We start from the raw sequence: 13613 nt of genomic DNA on the forward strand, positions 1-13613 counted from the left end.
TTATAATTTATCAAAGCTTGCCCAATGATTCAGAAAGCAAAGCCAGCCACAAGCTATAGAGATCAGGCAATGGTTATACATACATTTAATCACATCAACCCTACTAGCTAGCCAGGCAGTGGTGGCACATGCCTTTGGATGGATTTCTGTGATTTCGAGCCCTCCCAGGATTACAATAGAGTGATTCAGTCTAAAAGATTAACAGAGCTCATGCCTTTAATCTCAGCTCTAGAGAGGCATATAAAAGACAGGAACCCAATGTCTCAGACTGCATTGTGAGATTTAGTCTCTAGCCACCCTGAGGACAGGCAGCAGTCTGAGGTTTGCTAGAGACCTCGTGGAGACAGGATCGCCCCCTTTTGGACTGAGGTAGATGTAAGAGCTAGTGGCTCGGCTGCCTTGCTTCTCTGACCTTAAGCTTGAAACTTCAACCCCAATATATGTCTCTGGGTTTTTATTTTTGGTGTTACAGTTACACACCTCTAGAAGTGCAGCAACACGCGGTGGATAGACATTCCACATCCGAACTATGGTGTTCCACTCTTGTCCCCTCTAACTCACATGTGTATCTGGTGTCTTTTATCATCCACAGGCTGTCTAGGACACGGGCCTGGACTTCATCGTATACACTAAAGTCATTAAAAACCAGGAAGTGTCCCAGCTGTGGTCAGTTCTCTACTTCTTCATGCTGTTGATGGTGGGTATGGGGAGCATGCTTGGAAACACAGCGGCAAACCTCACCCCTCTGATGGACAGCAAGGTCATCACCAGCCACCTGCCCAAGGAGGCCTTTTCAGGTCAGGACACCAAGCAGTGGAGGCGGGGCATATGTGGGTGGCAAAATGCAAGACAATCAGTGGAGGGGGTCTAATTAGGGGCTAAGTGATTCTAAGAAAACTCAGTGAACAGCTACAGGGGTATAGCTGTGTTTCTGCTAGGGTGATACTCAGCTCCACTTGGGTAAGTTGTTCTTGGAGCTGTATGTACATGTAATATGCACCACAGAGACCCATTTTTAATTTCACCATCTTGCCACCCATCCAGGATCATGAGAACCTTCCTGTGCCTCTGATGGCTCTTTGAACAGGATACATAATGTCATGTCTGATCAGACATGTCCCAGTTATCATGTGGGAAGTGTCCTCTTCCCTGTTCCTCAAATCCTGATAGCACATGGAATATTTTTTTCTGCAATTGGGTCCCTGTGGTCCACAGTACAAATGCATGTAGCACCCAATCCAGCACATAATCCTCTCCTAAGGGAGCCTCCCAGTGGCTGACATTGTATTGTATGGCAGTGCGAAGGGCTACTATGAATTCAGAGGCACCACGGAAAGCCTTAAGAAGTCAGAAGAAAACCTGGAAAGAGTCAAATATAGACGCTGCCATGTTGTGCTACAAGGACACAGTTACATCCTGGAGGTGATGGAAAGCTATGGGAATTAGGGAGGAATAGAGGGAATGGTGCAATTCTGTTGGTGACCCAGACAACAACCAGGAGGAAGCTTTGGCTCATTCAGGAGGCAGTGCCATCTAGTGGCCGTCAGTAACAGAAGCCTCCTTGCTCTGACTCAGGGTTAGGGTTAGGGTTAGGGTTAGGGTTAGGATTATGGTTAGGTTTATATTAGTGTTAGGATTAGGTTTTTGGTTAGTGTAATGGTTAAGGTTATGTTAGTTTAAGGCTTCGGTTTGTGTAGGGTTTGAACGTGCATTACATATTGCATTAGTGTTGGTGGTAGCGTTACGGATATTTCAGGGTTAGTTGACAAGTTAGGGTTAGGTTTTGATTTAGAGTTACTGTTAGTGTTAGATATAGTACGCTATTTCTGGTTAGGGTGTGGTTAGGTTTAGGATTACAGTTACGGCAGATTTGGGCTTAGCGTGAGGGTTAGGGTTAGAGTTCATATAAGGGTTACAGGTAGGGTTAGTGTTATAGTTAGCTTAGGATTATGTTTACGGTTAGTGTTAGGGTTATGTTTACGTTTAGATTAGTGTTAGTATTAGTTTTTTGGTTAGTGGTAGGGTTAAGGTGAGGTTAGTTTAGGGCTAGGGTTATTGCTGAGTTTTGAATGTGCATTACATATTGCATTAGTGTTAGTGCTAGGGTTACGTATAGTTCAGGGTTTTTTTTCGAGTTGTGGTTAGAATTTGATTTAAAGATATTTGTAGTGTTAGGTTTTCTGGTTAGGGTGTGGTTAGGTTTAGGTTTAGGTTTAGAGGTAGATTTGGTGTTAGCGTGAATGTTAGGGTTATAGTTAACATAAGGTTTACTGGTAGGGATAGTGTTACAGTTAGCTTAGAGTTAGTGTTATGGTTAGTGTTATGGTTATGGTTAGGTTTAGATTAGTGTTAGGATTAGGTTTTTGGTTAGTTTTAGTGTTAAGGTAATGTTAATTTATGGCTAGGGTTATTGTTTGGTTTTGAACATGCATTACATAGTGCATTAGTGTTATTTCTAGCGTTATGGATAGTTACGGGTTAAAATTCGAGGAAGGGTTAGGTTTTCATTAGAGTTACTGCTAGTGTTCGCTTTAGTTCAGGTTTTCTTTTTAGGGTGTGGTTAGGTTTAGTATTAGTCTTAGCGGTAGATTTGGCGTTATGGAGTTTATTAGGGTTAGAATTACTGTAAGGATTACTGGTAGTAATAGTGGTACAGTTAGCTTATGGTTAGGGTTAGGGTTAGTGTTAGGTTTATGGTTAGGTTTAGATTAGTGTTAGGATTAGGTTTTTGGTTAGTGTTAGGGTTAAGGTTATGTTAGAATAAGGCTAGGGGTTGTGTTGGGTTTGAATTTGCATTAAATATTGCATTAGTGTAACAGATAGTTCAGGGTTAGTTTTTGAGTTATAGTTAGATTTTGATTTACAGATTTTTTTAATTTATTTTATTTTGTTTTTTATAACAAAGTCCAAATAAATGAAAACAAACATTTATACACAATATATAGGAATTTGGGCTTTGTTCTTTCCAAACTACTTCCTGCTGGTAAGGAGCGTTTCATGGGGGATTTGAAGAAGATATAGAAATCCTGGCTGTAGTCTGTAAGGCTGCTTTGTTCAGCTGTTTTGAATGTAGGATCACCTTGTACTCTGTTTCACGCGGTCTGGTGTGATCAAACCAGATCAGTCTGGAAGGAATCCACATCTTTTCATTTTCTGTGGAAACAAACATAGAAATCCTTTTCCCCTGTAACTTGTCCTTTAACTTAAATTGTGGAGTCAAAGCATTTTTTTAAATTAATTTATTATTTTACTTGTCGATCCCAGTTCCCTCTCCGTCCCTCCCTCTCTCCCTCCCTCCATCCCCCCTCCCTCCTTCCCTCCCTTTTGCCCTCTCTGCACTCTCACATGCACTATAACAACCCTCCCCTCCCATCCCCCCAACCCAATTCCATATTTAGGGGAATGCCATCCAGTTGGGGTCATGTAGCTCTGACAGGTCATGTGAAGTAGGGACTAGGGCTTCTCTCCTGTCTCTAGATTATGGCCGTTATCCCTCCATGGGGGAAATGTTTGCATAGTCCTTCTGTGCACAAGAAATACATCCAAGCTCCACTGTCTGAGTCCTCTTAGACTGCTCAGTCCTTCTGGCTGAGACCCATATTCAGGGGGGCCTGAGGCAGTCCCATGCTGGCTTCCCTGCTATCAGTCTAGTGGCCATTAGCTCCTCCTTGTTCAGGTAAGCTGTCTGTATGTGTTTGTGCCGGATGGTCTTGTCCTCTCCATCTGCATCTGGGTTCTAGTTTGACTCAGTGTTTATGTATGGGTGTTTGATCCTGGTTTTCAACAGGCATTAGTTGAGGGCTCCATGGAGAAGTTAGTTCTTGATCTCACTCTCCGGGAAGGGCATTTATGATAGCCTTTCCACGGAAGCTCAAATTATTAGTTCGGAGCAGTCTTGTAGTTCTCTAGACCTGTCTTTGTGTTCAATTTTATCTTCAAACCAATATTGGTACCCTCTTTTATGTTCTCTCTCTCTCTGTCTCTGTCTCTCTCTCTCTCTCTTTCCTATCTTCTATTCCTAACCAGGCTAAATCTTCCTGGTCACACATGTTTTCCTTTCCTCCCCCTCATTTTCTCCTACTTTTCTCTACATTCGCTGTCCCCCACTTCACCTGAGCTCTGAGGGACTTGTCCCTTCCCAGTTCTGTGACGGACTTTATATGAATCTCTTAGAATACACCTTGTATCCTAGTTGCTCTGGTGATGTGAATTATAGGCTGGAGATCCTTTGATCTATGTCTAAAATCCTCTTTTTCTGACTGGGTTACCTCATTCAGGATGGTTTCTTCAAGTGCCACTTGCCTGCGAATTTCAAGATACCTTTATTTTTTTCTGCAGAGTAGTATTCTAGTGTGTAGATGTGCCACATCTTCATTAACCATTCTTCAATTGAGGGGAATCTAGGTTGATTCCAGGTTCTTACTATTACAAATAGTGCTGCTATGAACATAGTTGAACAGATGTATTTGTTGCATGGATATGAATCATTTGGGTATATGCCTAAGAGGGGGATTGCCGGGTCCTGTGGTAAACTAATTCCCATTTTCCTGAGGAACCACCATACTGATCTCCAAAATGGCTGTATGAGTTTGCACTCTAACCAGCAGTGGAGGAGTGTTCTCTTTCTCCACATCCTCTCCAACATAAGTCATCACTGGTGTTTCTAATTTTAGCCATTCTGGTAGGGGTAAGATGGTATCTCAAAGTTGTTTTGATTTGCATTTCCCTGATAGCTAAGGATGTGCAGCATTTTCTTAAGTGTCTTTCACCCTTTTTGATTTCCTCTATTGAGAATTCTTTCTTCAGTTCTGTACCTCATTTATTAATAGGGTTACTTGGTGTTTTGTTGACTAGTTTCTTGAGTTCTTTGTATATTTTGGCGATCAGCCCTTTGTCGGATTGGTGAAAATCTTTTCCCAGTCTGTGGGCTGCCACTGTGTCCTTTGCCTTACAGAAGCTTCTAAGTTTGAAGAGGTCCCATTTATTAATTGATTGTTTCAGTGTCTGTGCTCTTGGAGTTATGTTCAAAAAGCGGTATCCTATACCAATTTGTTCAAGGGTACCTCCTACTTTCTCTTCTAAGAGGTTCAATGTGGCTGGATTTATGTTGAGGTCTTTCATCCATTTAGACTTGAGTTTTTGCATAGCGACACATGGATCTATCTGCAGTCTTCTACACACCCTCATACAATTGTGCCAGCACGATTTGTTGAAGATGCTGTCCTTGCCCCATTGTATATTTTAGCTGTTTTGTTGAAAATCAGGTGTTCACAGGTGCGTGGATTAATATCAGGATTTTCAATTCGATTCCATTGGTCTACCTGTCTATTTTTATGCCAATACCAGGCTGTTTTCAGAACTATAGCTCTGTAGTAGAGCTTAAAGTCAGGAATGGTGATGCCTCCTGATGTTCTTTTATGGCATAGGGTTGTTTTGGCTATCCTGGGTCTTTTGTTTTTCCATATAAAGTTGATTATTATCCTTTCAAGGTCGGTGAAGAATTGTGGTGGGATTTTAATGGGGATTGCATTGAATCTGTAGATTGCTTTTGGTAAGATTGCCATTTTTACTATGTTTATCCTACCTATCCAAGAGCATGGGAGATCTTTCCATTTTCTGGTATCTTCTTTAATTTCTTTCTTTAGAGTCACAAAGTTCTTATTATATAGATCTTTTACTTGTTTGGTAAGCGTTACACCAAGATACTTTATGTTGCTTGTGGCTATTGTAAAGGGTGATGTTTCTCTGATTTCTTTCTCTGCCTCTTTGTCGTCTGAAAAAAATAGGGCTACTGATTTTTTTGAGTTTATCTTGTATCCTGCTAGTTTGCTGAAGGTGTTTATCAGCTGTAGGAGTTCCCTGGTAGAGTTTATTGGGTCGCTTATGTAAACTATCATATCATCTGCAAATAGAGACAGTTTGACTTCTTCCTTTCCAATTTGGATGCCCTTGATCTCCTTTTGTTGTCTTATAGCATTAGCTAGAACTTCTAGTACGATATTGAAGAGATATGGAGAGAGAGGACAGCCTTGTCTTGTTCCTGATTTTAGAGGAATTGGCTTAAGTTTCTCTCCATTCAGTTTGATGTTGGCAGTTGGTTTGCTGTATATTGCTCTTATTATGTTTAGGTATGTTCCTGTTATCCCTGACCTCTCTAATACCTTTATCATGAAAGGGTGTTGCATTTTATCGAAGGCTTTTTCTGCATCTAGGGAGATAATCATATGGTTTTTCTTTTTCAGTTTGTTTATATGGTGGATCACGTTGATAGATTTTCGTATGTTAAACCATCCCTGCAATCCAGGTATGAAGCCTACTTGATCATGGTGGATGATTTCTCTGATGTATTTTTGACTTTGGTTTGCCATTATTTTATTGAGTATTTTTGCATCGATGTTCATCAGGGATATTGGTCTGTAGTTTTCTTTCTTAGTTGTGTCTTTGTGAGGTTTGGGTACCAAAGTTATTGTGGCCTCATAAAAAGAGATTGGCAATAAACCTTCTGTTTCTATCTTGTGGAACATTTTGAGGAGTAGTGGTATTAGTTCTTCCTTGAATGTCTGGTAGAATTCTGCACTGAATCCATCTGGCCCTGGACTTTTTTTCGTTGGAAGGCTTCTTGAACATAACTCTAGGGGCACAGACACTGAAAGAAACAATTAATAAATGGGACCTCTTCAAACTTAGAAGCTTCTGTAAGGCAAAGGACACAGTTGACAAGACCAAACGGCAGCCCACTGACTGGGAAAAGATTTTCACTAATCCTATATCCGACAAAGGGCTGATCTCCAAAATATACAAAGAACTCAAGAAACTAGTCAACAAAACACCAAATAACCCTATTAAAAAATGGGGTACAGAACTGAAGAAAGAATTCTCAATGGAGGAAATCAAAAAGGCTGAAAGACACTTAAGAAAATGTTCCACATCCTTAGCTATCAGGGAAATGCAAATCAAAACAACTTTGAGATACCATCTTACCCCTGCCAGAATGGCTAAAATTAGAAACACCAGTGATGACTTATGTTGGAGAGGATGTGGAGAAAGTGGAACACTCCTCCACTGCTGGTGGGAGTGCAAACTCATACAGCCACTTTGGAGATCAGTATGGCAGTTCCTCAGGAAAATGGGAATTAGTTTACCACAGGACCCGGCAATCCCCCTCTTAGGCATATACCCAAAGGATTCACATCAATGCAACAAAGACATCTGTTCAACTATGTTCATAGCAGCACTATTTGTAATAGCAAGAACCTGGAATCAACCTAGATGCCCTTCAATTGAAGAATGGTTTATGAAGATGTGGCACATCTACACAATGGAATACTACTCTGCAGAAAAAAATAATGGTATCTTGAAATTCGCAGGCAAGTGGACGACACTTGAAGAAACCATCCTGAATGAGGTAACCCAGTCACAAAAAGAGGAACACAGTATGTACTCACTCATATATGGATTTTAGACCTAGATCAAATGATCACCAGCCTATAATTCACATCACCAGAGGAACTAGGATACAAGTTGTATTCTAAGAGATTCATATAAAGTCCCTCACAGAACTGGGAAGGGACAAGTCCCCCAGACCTCAGGTATAGTGGGGGAGGACAGCTAATGGAGAGAGAAGTAGGAGAAAATGAGAGGGAGGAGAGGAAGGCATGTGCGACCAGGAGGATTGAGCCTGGTTAGGAATGGAAAATAGGAAAGAGAGAGACAGAGACAGAGAGAGAGAGAAAATAAAAGAGGGAGCCAATATTGGTTTGGAGATAAAGTTGAACACAAAGAAAGGTCGAGGGAACTATAAGACTGCTCCCAACTAACAATCTCAGCTTCCGTGGAATGGCTATCATAAATGCCCTTCCCGGAGAGTGAGATCAACAACTAACTTCTCCATGGAATCCTCAACTAATGCCTGTTGAAAACAGGAGCAAACACCCATACATAAACACTGAGTCAAACTAGAACCCAGAAGCAGATGGAGAGGACAAGACCATGCGGTAGAAGTACATAGAGACAGCTTACCTGAACAAGGAGGAGCTAAGGGCCACTAGACTGATAGCTGGGAAGCCAACAGGGGTCTGACTCGGACCCCCCTGAATATGGGTCTCAGCCAGAAGGTCTGAGCAGTCTAAGAGACCTCAGACAGTGGAGCCAGGATGTATCCCTGGTGCACAAAAGGACTTTGCAAACATATCCCCCATGGAGGGATAACTGCCTTATTCTAGAGATAGGAGAGAAGCCCTAGTCCCTACTTCACAGGACCTGTCAGATCTACATGACCCCAACTGGATGGCATTCCCCTACATATTGTATTGTGGTGGGGGGTTGGGAGGGGAGGGTGTTTAGTGTGCATGGGAGAGGGTAGAGAGGGCAAAAGGGAGGGAAGGAGGGAGGGAGGGCTTGGGGGGAGGGAGGGAGAGGGAACTGGGATTGACATGTAAAATAATAAAAAAAAAATGCTTTGACTCCAAAATTTAAGTTGAAGAACAAGTTACTGGGGAAAAGTATTTCTATTTTTGTTTCCACAGAAAATGAAAAGATGTGGATTCCTTCCAGACTAATGTGGTTTGATCACACCAGACCGCCTGAAACAGAGTACAAGCTGATCCTACATTCCAAACAGCTGGACAAAACAGCCCTACAGACTACAGCTAGGATATCTGAATCTCCTTCGAATCCCCCAAGACAGCGCCCCTTACCAGCAGGAAGTAGTTTGGAAAGAACGACACCCAAATTCCCAAATATTGTGTATAAATGTTTGTTTTCATTTAATTGGACTTTGTTATATAAAATTAAATAAAAAATACTCTATATGCATAAAAAAATTTCATTAGTATTGGTGCTAGCGTTATGGATATTTCAGGGTTAGTTTTCGAATTAGGGTTAGGTTTCCATTTAGAGTTACTATAAGTGTTAGGTTTAGTACGGGTTTTCTGGTTAGGTTTAGGTTTAGGGTTAGCTATATATTTGGTGTTAGGGAGAGTGTATTGTTAGAGGTAACGTAAGGGTTACTGGTAGTGATAGTGATACAGTTAGCTTAGGGTTAGGGTTAGTATTAGGTTTATGGTTAGGTTTATATTAGTGTTACGATTAAGTTTTTGGTTAATGTTAGGGTTAAGTTTATGTTAGACATAAGGCTATGGGTTGTGTTGGGTTTTGAATGTGCATTACATCTTGCATTGGTGTTGGTGCTAGCGTTACGGATATTTCAGGGTTAGTTTTCGAGGTAGGGTTAGATTTTGACTTAAACATATTTGTAGTGTTAGATTTAGTACGGGTTTTTTGGTTAGGGTGTGGTTAAGTTTAGGTTTAGGGTTAGCGGTAGATTTGGTGTTAGGGAGAGTGTAGGGTTAGAGATAACATAAGGGTTCCTTGTAGGGATAGTGATACAGTTAGCATAGGATTAGGGTTAGTGTTAGGGTTATAGTGAGGTTTTGAATAGTGTTAGTATTAGGTTTTTGGTCAGTGTTAGAGTTAATGTTATGTTAGTTTAAGGCTAGGGTTAGTGTGTGTTGAATGTGCATTACAAATTTCATTAGAGTTGGTGCTAGCGTTACAGATATTTCAGGGTTAATTTTTCAAATTAGGGTTAGGTTTTCATTTAGAGCTACTATAAGTGTTAGGTTTAGTACGAGTTTTCTGGTTAGGGTGTGCTTAGGTTTAGGTTTAGGGTTAGCGCTGATTTGGTGCTAGGGAGAGTGTAGGATTAGATGTAATGTAAGGGTTACTGGTAGGGACAGTGTTAGGGACAGCTTAGGTTAGGGTCTGGGTTAGTTTTAGGGTTATGGTTAGGTTTAGATTAGGGTTAGGATTAGGTTTTTGGTTATAGTTAGAGTTAAGTTTAGGTTAGTTTAGGGCTTGGGTTAGTGTTGCGTTTTGAATGTGCAATAAACATTACATTAGTGCTAGTGCTAGGGTTACGGATAGTTCAGGGTTATTTTTGAATTAGGGTTAGGTTTTGATTTAGAGTTACTGTTAGTGTTAGGTTTAGTACGGGTTTTCTGGTTAGGGTGTGGTTAGGTTTAGGTTTAGGGTTAGCGGTAGATTTGATGTTAAGGAGAGTGTAGGTTAGAGGTAACATAAGAGTTACTTGTAGGGATAGTGTTACAGTTAGCTGAGAGTTAGAGTTAGGGTTAGTGTTAGGGTTATGGTGAGGTTTAGATTAGTGTTAGTATTAGGTTTTTGGTTAGTGTTAGGTTTAAGGTTATGTAAGTTTAAGGCTAGGGTCAGTGTTGGGTTTGAATGTGCATTACATATTTCATTAGTGTTAGGGTTACAGATATTTCAGTGTTAGTTTTCAAATTATGGATAAGTTTTCATTTATAGTTACTGTTAGTGATAGGTTTTGTACGTGATCTCTGGTTATGGTGTGGTTAGGTAAGTTTAGGTTTAGCGGCAGATTTGGTGTTAGCGTGAGTGTTAGGGTTAGAATTAAAGTAAGGGTTAGTGGTAGTGTTACTAGTACAGTTAGCTTAGAGTTAGGGTTAGGGTTAGTTTAAGGATATGGTGAGGTTTAGATTAGTGTTAGGATTAGGTTTTTGATTATTGTTTGGGTTAAGGTTAGAGTTAGTTGCAGGTAGGGTTAGTGTTGGATTTGAATGTGCATTACATATTGCATTAGTGTTAGTGCTAGGTTTACAGATATTTCAGGGTTCCTTTTCGAATTAGGTTTAGGTTTTCATTTAGAGTAACTGTTAGTGTTAGGTTTTGTACGGGTTTGCTGGTTATGGTGCGGTTAGGTTTAGGTTTTGGGTTAGCGGTAGATTTGGTGTTAGGTAGAGTGTTAGTGTTAGAGGTAATGTAAGGGTTACTGGTAGGGATAGACTTACAGTTAGCTTAGGGTTAGGGTTAGGGTAAGTGTTAGGGTATGGTTAGGTTTCGATTAGTGTTAGTATTAGGTTTTTGGTTAGTGTTAGGGTTAAGGTTATGTTAGTTGAAGGCAAGGGTTACAGTTGTATGTGGAATGTGCATTACAAATTTCATTAGTGTTGCTGCTAGCGTTATTTTTCAAATTAGGGTTAGGTTTTCATTTAGAGTTACTGTTAGTGTTAGGTTTAGTACGGGTTTTCTGGTTAAGGTGTGGTTAGGCTTACGTTTAGTGTTAGCGGTAGATTTGTTGTTAGGGAGAATGTTAGGGTTAGAGGTAACGTAAGGGTTACTGGTAGGGATTGTGTTACAGTTTCTTAGGGTGAGGGTTAGTGTTAGGGTTATGGTGAGGTTTAGATTAGTGTTAGTGTTAGGTTTTTGGTTAGTGTTAGGGTTACAGTTATGTTAGTTTAAGGCTAGGTTTAGTGTTGTATGTCGAATGTGCATTACATAGTTCAGTAGTGTTGGTGGAATCATACAGATATTTCAGGGTTAGTTTTCCTATTAGGGTTATGTTTTCATTTAGAGTTACTGTTAGTGTTAGGTTTAGTACAGGTTTTCTGGTTTGGGTGTGGTTAGGTTTCGGTTAAGTGTTAGCCGTAGATTTGGTGTTAGAGTGAGTGTTATGGTTAGAGATATCGTAAGGTTTTCTGGTAGGGATAGTGTTACAGTTATCTTAGGGCTAGGGTTAGTTTAGTTTTATGGTAAGGTTTAGCTTAGGGTTATGATTAGGTTTTTGGTTAGAGTTAGGGTTAAGTTTAGGGTAGTTTAGGGCTTGGATTAGTGTTGTGTTTTGAATGTGCAGTAAATATTACAATAGTGCTAGTGGTAGGGTTTCGGATAGTTCAGGGTTATTTTTGAATTTGGGTTAGGTTTTGATTTAGAGTTTCTTTTAGTGTTAGGTTTATTGTGAGTTTTCTGGTTAGGGTGTGGTTGGGATTAGGTTTATGGTTTATGGCAGATGTGGTGTTAGCATGAGTGTTAAGGTTAGAGTTAATGTAAAGGTTAGTGGTAGCGTTAGTGGTACAGTTAGCTTAAGGTTAATGTTACGGTTAGTGTTAGGGTTAAGTTTAGGTTTAGATTAATTTTAGGATTAGGTTTCAGGTTAGTGTTAGGGTTAAGGTTACATTAGATTTAGGCAAGCAGTTGTGTTGGGTATTGAATTTGCATTACATATTGCATTAGTGTTGGTGCTAGCGTTACGGATATTTCAGTGTTAGTTTTCAAATTAGGGATAGGTTTTGATTTAGAGTTACTCTTATTATTCAGTTTAGTACACGATTTCTGGTTAGGGTGTTGTTAGGTTTAGGTTTAGGGTTAGTGGTACATTTAGTGTTAGGGAGAGTGTTAGGGTTACATGTAATGTAGGTTACGTAACTGGTAGAGATAGTGGTACACTTAGCTTAGGGTTAGGGTTAGTGTTAGTTTTATGGTTAGGTAAGATTAGTGTTAGGATTAGGTTTTTGGTTAGTGTTAGGGTTAAGGTTATGTTAGTTTAAGACTAAGGTTAGTGTTGGGTTACAATGTGCATTATATATTGCATTAGTGTTGGTGCTCGCATTACGGATGTTTCAGGTTTACTTTTCAAGGTAGTGTTAGGTTTTGATTTAGAGTTACTGTTAGTGTTAGGTTAAGTACGTGATTTCGAGTTAGGGTGCGGTTAGGTTTAGATTTAAGGTTAGCTTCAGATTTGGGGTTAGCATGAGCATTTTGGTTAGAGATAACGAAAGGTTTAGTGGTAGGGTTAGTTGTAAACTTAGCTTAAGGTTATGGTTTGTTTACGTTAGGGTTAGGAATAGGTTTTTGGTTAGTGTTAGGGTTAAGGTATGTTAGTTTAAGGCTAGTGTTAGTGTGTTGTCGAAGGTGCATCACAAATTTCATTCGTGTTGGTGCTAATGTTAGGGATATTTCAAGGTTAGTTTTCAAGTTAGTGTGAGGTTTCATTGAGAGTTACTATTAGTGTTAGGATTAGCACGGGTTTTCTTGTTATGGTGTAGTTAGGTTTACGTTTATGGTTAGCGGCAGATTGGTGCTAGCATGACTGTTAGTGTTAGAGATAACCTAAGGGTGAGTGGTATGACTAGTGTTACTGTTAGCCTAGGTTTAGGGTTACAGTTAGTATTAGGGTTACGGTTACATTTAGATCAGTGTTAGGATTAGGTTTTTGGATATTGTTAGGGTTAAGGTTACGTTAGATTTAGGCTAGGGGTTGTGGCGTGTGTTGAATGTGCATTAAAATTTTAATTCCTGTTAGTGCTAGCGTTACGGATATTTCAGGGTTAATTTTCAAGTTAACGTTAAGTTTTCATTTGGAGTTACTGCTAGTGTTCGGTTCAGTATGTATTTTCTGGTTACGGTTTGATTAGGTTTAGGTTTAGGGTTAGCGGTAGATTTAGTGTAGGGAGAGTGTCAGGGTTTGCGTTGTGTTGTCGAAGGTGCATATCAAATTTCATTCGTGTTGGTGCTAGCATTACGGGTATTTCAGGGTTAGTTTTCAAGTTAGAGTTAGGTTTTCATTGAGAGTTGCTGTTAGTGTTTGGTTTAGTACGAGTATTTTGTTTAGGGTGTGGTTGCGTTTAAGTTTCCTGTTAGCGTGGGATTTGCTGTTAGCATGAGTGTTAGCATTAGAGGTAACGTAAGGGTTACTGGTAGGGTTAGTTTTACAGTTAGCTTAGGATTAGGGTTAGGGTTAGTTTTAGGGTTATGGTTAAGTTTACATTAGGGTTAGGATTAGGTTTTGGTTAGTGTTA

The 13613-nt window shown here is 40.0% G+C and overlaps 1 pseudogene; it reads left to right on the forward strand.

Moving 5' to 3' along the window:
- The first annotated feature begins 712 nt into the window (after nt 1-712).
- Nucleotides 713-13613, forward strand: part of LOC127218387 (sodium- and chloride-dependent transporter XTRP3-like) — a 47488-nt pseudogene continuing 34587 nt past the window's right edge.

Source organism: Phodopus roborovskii, unplaced genomic scaffold (assembly GCF_943737965.1).
Source record: "Phodopus roborovskii unplaced genomic scaffold, PHOROB, whole genome shotgun sequence".
NCBI classification, from domain to species: Eukaryota; Metazoa; Chordata; class Mammalia; order Rodentia; family Cricetidae; genus Phodopus; species Phodopus roborovskii.